Consider the following 11,859-nt stretch of genomic DNA (forward strand, 5'->3'; position numbering starts at 1 on the left):
GGCGCAGGGAGTCAAGGCAAGGAAGGACCTCAGGAGTAGAGACCTGAGGGATCATCTGGTCCGGACCCCTCATTTTATGTTAGAAACTGAGGCGGGGGAGGGAGAACGGGCCAGGAAAGTGACAAGGAAAAGGAGAAAGGAGGAAAGAGTCCGGGAAAGGGAAAGGGGCAGGAGAAACAAGGAAGGGACTGGAAAGGGGAAAGCGGAAAAGAAATGGAAAGGACAGGGAAGGAAATCCCCGGGAAAGAGACCGAGAAGAGAAGGAAAAAGAAAGACTGCAAAAGGGGAAGGGAAGGGGGCAAGAACGAGAAGGGAAAGAGAAAGAAAAGCAAAGGGGAGACCCAGGCAAAGGGAAGGGAAGGGACAAAGGGGAGAAGAACAGGGACAAGCCAGAGAAGGAAAGGGAGAGGGAAAAGAAAGGTAAGACCCAGAGGAAGGGAAGCAAAGGGAGACGATAGAGAAAGGCAAGGAAAGGAGAAAAAAGGAAAAGACAGGCAAAGAGAAAGGGAAAAGGGACGAGACAGGAGGGAAAGAAAAAGGAAAAGAAAGACAAGACCCAGGCGAAGGGAAAAGAAGGAAAAGGAAAGAGAGGGAGAGCCGGGGCAAGACCAGACCAGGCACAGGCGAGGGAACGGGCAGGACAGCAAAGAGAAAGAAAACGGCCCCGAGCCCGGGGGCGCGACGGACAGACCGAGGAGCGGACAGATCGCCGGCCGCCCCGGCTCCACCCCGCCCCCGCCCCCGGAAATGCCGGGTGGCCGCCCGGGTGCGGATCCTCCTCGGAGCAGCGGCGGCGACGGCGGCGAACAAAAAGAGGCGAGCCCGCGGGCCTGCGGCCCCAGCCCGGCACTGCCTCCCGAGGCCGCGCGGACCTCCTACTTACCAGCCGAGCCCGGGCGCTGGGGACAGGGAGGGGGGCGGGCGGCCCCGACGGCTGTCCGGGCTCTCCGGCGGGGGCGGGCTCGGGCCCCCGAGTCACGCCGAACGGAGCCCCCGGCCCAACATGGCCCCGGAGCGGCCGAGAGCGGCCGGGCGGCGGCGACGGACAACGGCTGCGGCGGCGGACTGGGCTCGGGTGCCCGAGCGGCGCGGGCGCGGCTCCTGCGGCTCCTGCGGGCGGTGGACGGCGGGCGGCGTCAGCTCCGGGCTGCGCTCCGGCCCCGCGTCGTGGGCCGCGTTCGCACTGCGCCGACGGACGGACGGACGCCTCCGCCTGCTCCCCCCGCCCGGCGCGAGGGCGGGGAGCGTGGGGGGGGGCGGGGGAGGAGGGAAACGAACCAACCAGCTGCCGCGGCCTCGGGAGCCCAAGCGGGACCGCCGCGACCAGCGCGACCCCTAGCGGCCGCGGCCTTGGAGCAGGAGGGAGAGGCGGGGCGGTCTCCTGGGAGACGGGCGCGCCCCGCCCCCAGCGCCGCATTTGCTGCTGGCTCTTGCGAGAGCTCAGTACAGTCCGGACAGGAGAGCTCCTGAGGCTGTGGAGCCCACCACCCGCTATAGATCGGGACCGGCATCCGGGCCCCGGAGGGAAATAATTTGTAATAAAACACATGGGGCCCCAATCCTTCATTTTACAGACGGGGAAACTGAAACTTAAAGAAGTTAACGTGATATATTGGTAGGGTCTCCGGAAGCCATGGTACAAACCCTTCATTTTACAGATTGGGAAACTGAGGCCGAAGGAAGTTCTGTGACTTCTTGCAAAGGGCTCACAGGATTTTCATCTTAAAGCTGGCAGGGTCTCCAAAGGCCGTAAAATGAAAGAAATTACAGACTGGGAAACTGAGGCTCAGAGAAGTTACATGAGACTAGAGAGGGGTCCTAGAATTTTAAAATTAAAGCTGGTAGGATAGAGGCCATATAGTTCAATCCTTCCATTTTACAGTTGATGAAACAAAGTTGCCCGAGATCATAGAAGCATTTAAGCTCCAAACCCAGAGCCTCTGCCTCCAAATCTAGGGCTCCCAGTGGGGAAGAGATGATCCTTGCAAGGCCTCTGTGAGAAGGGCTGGGGTAAAAAAGACTCCAGAAATATTCACTTATATTAATTAATCAACAAGCCTTTATTAATATTCATATATTAAGAAGCTCATACTTGCTGTATGGCCCTGAACAAATGCCACAAAACTCCCAATTCTCTAGGAAACTCTTAATACTCTAAAGTGGAGATAACGTGCCCACCTACAGCAATGATCTCGTTCCTATGCTTATATAATATTAACTATTAAGCAACACGCATTAATTAAGCACTTAATAGGTACCTAGGGTGCCAATATGACTGAAATAATCCCTAATGTTCAGTGACTAACAAGTCTCAGGTTCATTCTATCATAGAATCACAGATACAGAGCTAGAAAGCACCTCAGATGCCAACTCCTCATTTTACCTAGAAGGAAACTGAGGTGCAGAGAATTTTTTAATCTTACTTGATTATTTGATTTTTATTACTGTTTGCTCAAATTCCAGCAGATTGTCAGTGGTAGAACCAGAATCCAATTGAGAACTACCCAGATCCCAATCACTAGAAGGTTTTTACTGCTATGCTCCAAATCAGTTTTCTTTTAATTGTAGCTGATAAATATTTGACATCAGAAGACCTGATCTATCCACTTTTGCAAAAGTCATTTTGCCGCACTGTGCTTCAGTTACCTCATCTGTGAAATAAAGAATAAAAAGCCTAAAGTCTATCTCTTTTTTTTTTCCTCTGAGGCTGGGGTTAAGTGACTTACCCAGGGTCACACAACTAGGAAGTATTAAGTGTCTGAGACCAGATTTGAACTCAGGTCCTCCTGAATTCAGGGCTGGTGCTCTCTCCACTGCGCCACCTAGCTGCCCCAGTCCGTCCCTTTTAGCTTCAATGTCAGTCTTTTGAGAATAGGAATTGTCACATTTTTAAATGTTTGTAGCCCCACTGGCCTAGTGCAGTGCACATAGTAAGCATTTAGTAAGTATTGTTAGACAGTGTGTTAAGATTCCTAACTAACCTCCTTGGAGTTTAAGTTTAGTGGAAAGAATAATACAAACACAGAGCCATCATTTTAATATTGCATAGAAGCATTAGCTTTGGGCTTAACAAAGTGCTTCCTGAAGTTGAAGGTAGCGAGCTTCCCCTTTGAGATCACCCTTTCCCTAGCACCAATCTCAAATCTATTCTATTTACCAGCCAAAACAACTAAAAGTATCTGGAGTTCTTCCTTTTAAAAATTATAGTTAATAAAAAGGGAAATCAATGAAAGTGAGGGCAATTGTATATGATTTTGGACTTTAAAGAATGGGCAGGAAAATTCAACAATGGAAGAAAGAATAATGGAACAAAGAACCTAAGCTAAGATATGAGCAACTAAGTGGCACAAAAGGTGGAATAGTAGTAGATAGATCCATAGCAGAGTACCAGGCCGGGAGTAAGGGAGACTGATCTCCCTGAGTTCAAATCTGGCCTCACACCTGGGCAAGTCACTTAACCCTATTTGCCTCAGTTTCCTCATCTATAAAATGATCTGGAAAAGGAAATGGCAAGCCACTCTAGTATCTTTGCCAAGAAAACCCCAAATGACATCACCAAGAATAAAAGATAATTGAAGAATATAAAGTATTTGGGGAGAAAGGATTCAGGGTATATTAGGAGGGGTCAGAGAATAATTTTGTTTGGCTGCAGTCAAGTCTGTTGAAAGCACTAAAATGAGATAAGGCTGAAAAGTCATTGCATCCTCAAGATGTATGGAACTTTGAACCTCAGACAAAGAATCTTAAGCCGCCATTATTTTTTTTTAGCAGAGTAGTGCCATGGATAGATGTACTTATTAGAAATGTTATCTGGCAATGGCATGAGAGACAGTTTAGGGGGCAAGGGAAGAAATGAGGAAGACTCCCAAGAATACTGTTACAAACCACAGGTGTTAGTTGTGAAAGCTTCTGAGATGGAGATAGTGAGAAAAGAGATGAAGGGATGAATATGAAGGATATCATAAAAGTAGCATCATTCAAATGACCTTTCGTGGGAAAGAAAGAGGGCTGCTTATGGAGTCTCAAGACCTTAGAGTGTAGAGGAGAGAACAATGTACTTGCAGACAGGAAGATGTGGATTCCATGCCTCCCTCCAAATTTACTATCTATTTAAGTAAATCACTACCTCTCTGAACCTAAGATACTTCCTCTCTAAAATGATTCAGTAATCTTGAAGGTCCCTTCTAACTCTGTAGCCCTGCCTTTCCCATTTACTACTTCTGGTGACTTGTTTAACATATTTGCTCATCTGTAAAATTGGGGGGTGGGGTGGGAAGGAGAATAACCTCTAAGATCTCTTCTATTCTATGAATATGACTTTTTAACTGAATGCTAGAAGTAAGGGAAAGTACCAAAGGAACACCACTGTGACAATCGTGGGAAGGGAAATAGACAGAAATAATGAGCAGGAAATCTAATATTAATATCAGGTGGGATCTGCCAAGGCAAAGTGAAAAAAAATTATTCTAACATTTCAGGTTCGTTTGTTCCTTTTCACTATCTGCTTCCTTCCTTCCCAAATCCCTAATTGATTGGACAAGTTCCCTCATCTGTAAAATGAAGGAGTTAGATTAGGTGGCTTCTGAAGTCCCTTCTCCCTCTGGAGCTATAACCCTTCTAGGTTCCTTTTCTTCCTTATGAAGAAGCCTGCCTAATTATGTGATGATCAACTGATGGACTTTGTTCTCAGCAATACAATGATCCAAGACAATTCCAGTAGATTTGGGGTAGAAAAATGACATCTAGAGAGAGAACTGTGGACACACAGTTTGTGCAGATCAAAACATAGTATTTTCTCCTTATCTTTTCTTTTTTTGTTTGTTTTTTTTTTTCTTTCTCATGGTTTTTCCCTTTTGTTCTGATTTTTTCTTTCGAAACATGACAAATATGGAAATAAATTTAAACTTATTGTACATGTGTTTTATATATATATATATATATATATATATATATATATATATATATCAGATTGCTTGCTGTCTTGGGAGGGGAGAGGTAAGGGAGGGAGAGAGAAAAATTTGGGAGTCAAAATCTTACAGAAATGACTGTTGAAAACTATCATTACACGTAATTTAAAAAATAAAATACTATTGAGGAGAGAAAAAAAAAAAAAAAGAAGCCAGCATAAAGAGTGATGAGGTCTACCCACCTCAAGAGAACAGATGAAAATAATTATGTAGATGAGACCAAAAATTAAGGGCTTTTGCCTGTCGCATCCAGGTAACTGAGCTTTTAAAAATCCTAACTATTTCAGTTTTCCACTTTGTTTTTGGAGACACAGATACAAGCTCAACGACAGCTACTGTTCCAAACAGGCTTTATTGGAGTGATATTTTCCCCCCTTTTTTTAGGAGGTGACTTTTTTTAATCCTCACCTTCCTCTAGAATGACCTACAGAGTGAAAGTGGGAAAATTGTATGAAATTGACCTTATTTGGTTTTCCACTAACAAGGATAAAAGCATAAAGTTAAAAGAAATCTTACATTGGCAAAGAGCGGATGATAGAACTGAGTAGAGGAAGGCTTGCAGGCTGAGGCTGGGAAAGGAAAACCGTTCTAAGCAATGACAAATACTTAAAGAACATATCATACCACGTGAAAAACACAATAAGAATCTCAACCATTCCCACTTTAATTGAATCATCGAAGTTGGAATAGATGGTCCGATGAGAATTCCAAGTCATACCAAGAGGAAGTTTGACAATTGTCCGAGAGACACATTACTTCCTTTCCTTCCCCAACCTCCTTCCTTTACAAAACATTGATTTATGCTTACTGCTATCTTAATTCTCTTTTTCTATTGGCTAACATTCAATCAGAATAACAAAACATTCCTAAGCTGTCCCTCTTAATGTTATCATCTTCCTGTTATTGATTTTCTCCAACTTGTTTGTACATAGTTGTTTGTATGTTGTATCCCACATTATTCTGTGAACTTCTAAAGAGTAGGAACTGGTTTTTGCCTTTTTTTTTTTTTTTTTTTTTTTTTTTTTTTTTTTTTTTTTTTTTTGGTAACCCCAAAGCTTACTGACTGATAGCAATTCTGCCCTGACCTAGGTTTTGATACCAAGTTCTTATTCCTTTTAGCAGCTCTGGTCTTAATAAAGAAACATAGTGCTTTTTGTTTGATTTTTTTTCCAGATTAAAAAAAAAAAAATTGGAATGAATAGCATGAAGTAGCATCATTTTCAAGCTCCTTTTCCAAAACAGATAACTTTCAGGTGATATAATATGGGCCTAGTTAATAAAAAGGTCTTGAATAAAATGGATTTGATGAATAAATCAAGCACTTCTTAAAGTGTTCACTAGGTACAGACCCTTGGAGGTGCAAACAGAACAGCAAAATAGCCATCCTGTCAAGAAAGTTACATTCTAATAGGGGAAAGAACAGAAATGGAAATTTTACCTGCAAATAAGATGGAAAAGTCCCAAGGCCGTCAGGGCAGAGTAGCACTCACACATATATACATTTATTCTAAGGCTGGATTGAAACTCACGTCCTCCTAATTCTGGACCCAGCACTTTATCTACTGCTCTGCCTTGTTGATATATATATATATATATATATATATATATATATATATATATATATATATATATATATACACACATACACACACACATATATATGCATATATGTATACATGCATATGTATATGTGGCATACATATGTATGTATATATACGTATATGCATACATATTTATATATGTATAAATATATACATATGTGCATATATAGATACTTTTAAAAATAGCTCTGGTCTTGTTAAAGAAAGTGCTTTTTATTTGATTTTTCTAGATTAGTAAACAATTGAAATCATAGCATGAAGTAGCATCATTTTCAAGCTCCTTTTCCAAAACCAATAACTTTCAGGGACCATATTATGAGCTTAGTGAATAAAAAGGTCTTGAATAATAATAATTAAGGTAAGTCTAAAACAGCAGGTTGAGACATTATAGTCAGTATCAGCAGCTTTCCTTTCAGATCCCATTTTCTCTAGTAACAAATCCAAAGAGCCTCCTAATTGCCAGCCACAGAAACTAAAAAGTAACCTCTATTCTTCCTACCTTTATTGCAATAATAAAGGCCTGGCAATTAGATGATGATTTTTATTGATGATAAATGAAGGATATACTCCAACTGGTTATTCTGTGGCTTTACAGCAGCCCTAAAGGGCCATACTTAGTCAATTATTATTTTACTCAAGAAAGGATTGTATGATATATATAATAAACCATAGAGAAGGTTTGTTTTGATTTGGTGGTTTCTCTAATCTAATCTTTCTTGCAAGATTAATGGTGTTGGATTTTTTTTCTCCCATATTACATCATCTAATCAGTTTTTTAGTTTTGTTAGAATTTACTTTGTAAAATTTCCAAGAAATCCATGATTTCAAGATTATGGTTACTTTTTCCACTTATATAGGTCATAATCCCTAAGAAAATAGATCCCAATTAGTTTCTTTCATTGTTTCCATCATCTTCCCTACTTCAATCCATCTTCCACACAGCTGCTAAAATAATGCTCTTAATAAACATGACCATGCTACTCTTCAATAGTTCCCTATTACCTATTTACTCTTCTGCTTGGAAATTAAGTCTTTTTCAGTCTGATGCCAGTTTATTTTTCCAATTTGTGTTACTTCTTTTCACACATTCTATATTTCAGCCATTCTGGTTTATTAGTTGTCTCATGAAATTGATATTCCTAACTCTATTCCTTACGTATGTTACGGAATGTCATTTTTTCTTCTTTCTTCATAGAATCCTTACTGTCTTTCAAGGCTCAACTCAAGCTTCTTATGGGAATTCTTTTCTGTTCATGCTAGTTACTCTCCTGTAAGGATGCAGTTCCCGCAAACAAGAGAAGGGAATTGTAAGGGCCCTTTAAATGGGTGGCGCCACAGTGCAATGGGAGATTTGAGTGGCCCAGAAGTATTCTTTGTGGATATAGGACTGCCCTGTGGGTGGGATCCTGTCCATATTGAGATAGCTTCGTAATGGGTGATGGCTCTCTTGCTGGTTGGCTGTGTGTGTGACCTCACAGGCCCTTTATAAGCCCACTGCAGACAGTAGTCTCTCTCTTTAACCTGGCTCCCTAGCCTGGGGTAGCCAAGCCAAGCCAAGCTAATGGATAGCCAAGAGGTAAGGAGTTTGGTAGTGAACATGTGGGTCTTCAGACCAGATGTTCACTAGGGAACCAACAAGTCAGGGCATCAAGTCAGAGCATTATGTGAGTAGGTATAATAAAGGCTTTTAAGATTACATGTGGCTGTCCTTGAGTGCACTACCGGTTATTAAACTACTATTCAAGATATTGGGGCCAGAGACCTTTGAAGGCCTCAGAAGAGGCGAGCCGGGTAGACTTGACACTGCAAAGGTCAGTGGTCAAAGGTACTCTGTTGGGCCTAGGGCAGACTAGTAATTGTAACTGCCAGGAAGGCATATTACACTCTCCTTTCTCAAATTCTCTTTTATGTACTCATCTATTAATATTCTGTGAGAGTCAGTATGAAATAGTAGACAGAGAGCTGTTTCAGAATCAGAAAGGCCTTGGTTCAAAAGTCTTACCTTTAATACCTACTGACTGTGTGACCCAGGATAAATAATTTAACTTCTTTTTTTTAGAGAAATAAAATTATAAATTACAGAGAAGGTGAAAACCTTCATTAGTACATGAAATTTCCTTATTTGGGAGTTCCCCACAATTATGAAATCATAGATCCAATCCCTATCCTCTCCATTTGTCATCTGGCTGAACTACTTTGGGACCTCTGTAGTGCTCTGCCATGCCCTGGGGAAGCTAATTATTGGGTTAACCTTAGCATTCTATAATATCTCACTTAACCTTGTTATTCTACCTCCTCACCACCCTCTGATTCCTTGATTGGAAGATGGAACCATGAATTCCAAATTCTTTAAGGAGAGAGCTCATCTCAGATATCTCATTTTTTAGTTGGCTAACCTACTTTGGGTCTTTTCTCACTAACTTCTACACCATGTCCCCAAGTCAAGTACCTTCTCTCCTACCTTGCCTTTTTCAACTTCCCCCATTAGACTCTAAGTTCTTTGAGAGTAGGGACTGTCTTTTTTCATATTTGTACCCCATCACTTAGCACAGTGCGTGGCACATAGTAGGAACTTAATAAATGTTTATTGACTATTTATATATTGGCTAGCTATCCCCTTTGGATGTTATTTTGCCTTTTCCTAGGCCTAGTGTCTTGCACATAGTAGGTACCTAATAAATGTCTGTTTTGTGGTAATGAGCTTCCACAAATTTGGCCAATCTGGTTCTCCATCACTCCATCTGGTTAATTAATTCATTTCAATCCCACAAACTTCATTAGACACCTACTATAACACTGTGAAAGACAGCATGGCATAATAAATGGATGGATGAATGAATAAGTAAAATGAAAAGTCATTTATTAAGTGCTTATTATATGCCAAACACTGTGTTAAGTGCTGGAGATACAATTGCTCTCAAGGAGTTCTCTCTTAAATTGTAGTAGAAAACACTTAAAAGAAAGTTTAGTTGCAGGGTAGATGGAAAATTCCCAGAAGCACTGAGCATCCAGTAACAGGGAAGAATGCAAAGCTCAGGAGTCTTTCAGTTATGTCAGTAAATCAAATTCCAGGGCAGTGGTTTTCAGGGTACAGAGTCAAGGCAGATAGTAAGGTCTAGTGGTCCTCCATCACATCAGAAGGAAGCAATCAGTAACTACCTTCTCCAAAGCATATGAACAGTCAAGAATACAGTTGGGTTTGGGTAGTCCCAGTCAGGGAAGGAAGCCTCTGAATCAGGAAGAGTTTGTTTCAGATCTTACCATTGACACCCATAATCTGTCATTTATCCTTTTAGTGTCCCAGATAGCCTATTAACTTGCAGACTAATTGCTGATCTATTGTGGAGGCAATTATTCTTCTCATTCCTAGGAAGTTCTTGAAACCATAGCATGAAGTAGCATCGTTTTCAAGCTCCTTTTCCCCAACAGGTAATTCTCAGGTACCATATTATGGGCCTTAGTTAATAAAAAGATCTTGAATAATAATAATTAAGGTAAGTCTAAAGCATCAGATTGAAGTGTTGTAGTCAGTATCAGCAGCTTCCTTTTCAGAATCCATTTTCTCTAACACAAGTCAAAAGAGTCTCTTAATTTGCCAGTCACAGAAACTATAAAGTAAACCCTAACTTTCCTAATTTTATTGCAATAACAAAGTCACAAAGAAGTGCTATGAAGTACTTGTCTTGTCACATTTCTCAAAACTGTAAGATGCCCAGTTGTTTTTTTTTTAACCCAAGCATAGAACTTTACATTTATTTAGATTAAATTTCATCTTAAAATCAGAATCACTGTGGCATTATAGTATAATGGTCACTGGACCTGGAGTTCTGAAAACCTAAGCTGAAATCCCACCCTAGTGAACCTAGATATACTTAGATTCAACTTGGATTTATCTAATTAAGAGATGGGATCCAAATATTGATCTCTGAATTCCAAAAATCCATGTTCTTTTTAGTGTTTATATCATAATAGCTAGCATTTATATGACATTTTAAGGCTTGAAAAACACTTTATGTAATTAAACTCATATTATCTTCCTAACAGCCCCAAGCCACAGATACTATTATTATCCACATTTTACAGATGAGGAAATTGAGGCTGAAAAGAAAAAAGTGGTTACACAGAGTTACACAGCTATTCAGTGTCTGAGATGGGCTTCAAATTTAGGTTATCCTGACTCTTCCCATGATTTATCCACTAGGACACCTAAGCTATTCCATGTTGCCTACAAAAGCTGTTTGAACGAGATCAGTGGGAATACTTAGGAAAATCAATCACCAAATTTGATTTTTAATGCTCTCTTCTCTTCTCTGATTGCTACCATCCTAGCATAGGCTTTCCATCACGTCATGCCTGTTTTATTGCAATAATCTGTTCATTGGTCTCTGTCTCAAGTCTGTCTTCATGCCAATTTATCCTCCATTCAGCTATCAAATTGATCTTCTTTAATCATAGCTTGGATTGCGTCACCATCATCCCTTCTCAATAAACTTCAGTAGCTCTCTATTACCTTGAGGATCAAGTTTAAAATCCTCTATCTGGCTCTTAAAACCATTTATAACCTGGACCATCCAATCTTCCAATCATTTTATACCTTAATCCTTTCCATGGCCTTCCTTTTTTAAAGGATATTGGCTTCCTTTTTCTAGAAGAGAAAGATTAAAAAATGATTAAGTCCCTGGTCTTAGGCACCAGGCCTAAGACTTTAGGCACCTTTAAGTCCTTAGATGACTAGGAAATTGCATCAGGGAAGATGGAGCCAATCAGGTCCAGGGCAGTTTTGTCCTGGGTCTATAGAGTGTTGGCTGGGGGAGGAAGTGGTGCTAAGGATTGCTTTGTCTTCTCCACCTGTTTCCAATGGAAGAAAAGAAGCTGGACAAGGAAATGCAAAGGCAGCTCTGTGTAGAGCCATGGATAAAGCAGTAGTCCTGGAGTCAGGAGAACTTGAGTTCAAATCTATCCTCAGATATTTACTACTTCTATGAATCCTGGGCAAGTCTTAAATGCTGTTTGCCTCAGTTTCCTCAGCTGTAAAATGGGGATAATAATAATAACACCTATCTCACAGGATTATTTTAAGGACCAAATGAAATGGTATTTATGAAGTGCTTAGCATAATACCTGGCACATGATACTGTTTAATAAATGTCTGTTCCCTTCTTCTCTATCACAGTTCTAAGGGATAGAGCCCTGGATTTGAGATAAAAAGAATATAGGTTCACTTAAACTCCCTAAATCAGTTTTTCTATCTGAAAAAGGCCTCAAAAGCCCTTCCTAATTCTGAATCTAAG

General features: G+C 40.9%; 1 protein-coding gene across 2 annotated transcripts in view; it reads right to left on the reverse strand.

Annotated features, from left to right (window-relative positions):
* The window catches only part of CDK17 (cyclin dependent kinase 17), a 142,228-nt gene extending 141,132 nt beyond the window's left edge, over positions 1–1,096 (reverse strand). Inside the window, exon 1 of one of the 2 annotated variants that reach the window (XM_074271316.1) lies at positions 884–1,096. The gene's annotated coding sequence lies outside the window, so the exon portion shown is untranslated. The remainder of the gene's footprint in view (positions 1–883) is intronic. The other variant, XM_074271315.1, reaches the window with a different exon arrangement.
* Positions 1,097–11,859: the final 10,763 nt, after the last annotated feature.

The sequence above is a fragment of the Sminthopsis crassicaudata genome, chromosome 5 (genome assembly GCF_048593235.1).
Source record: "Sminthopsis crassicaudata isolate SCR6 chromosome 5, ASM4859323v1, whole genome shotgun sequence".
Lineage (NCBI taxonomy): Eukaryota > Metazoa > Chordata > Mammalia > Dasyuromorphia > Dasyuridae > Sminthopsis > Sminthopsis crassicaudata.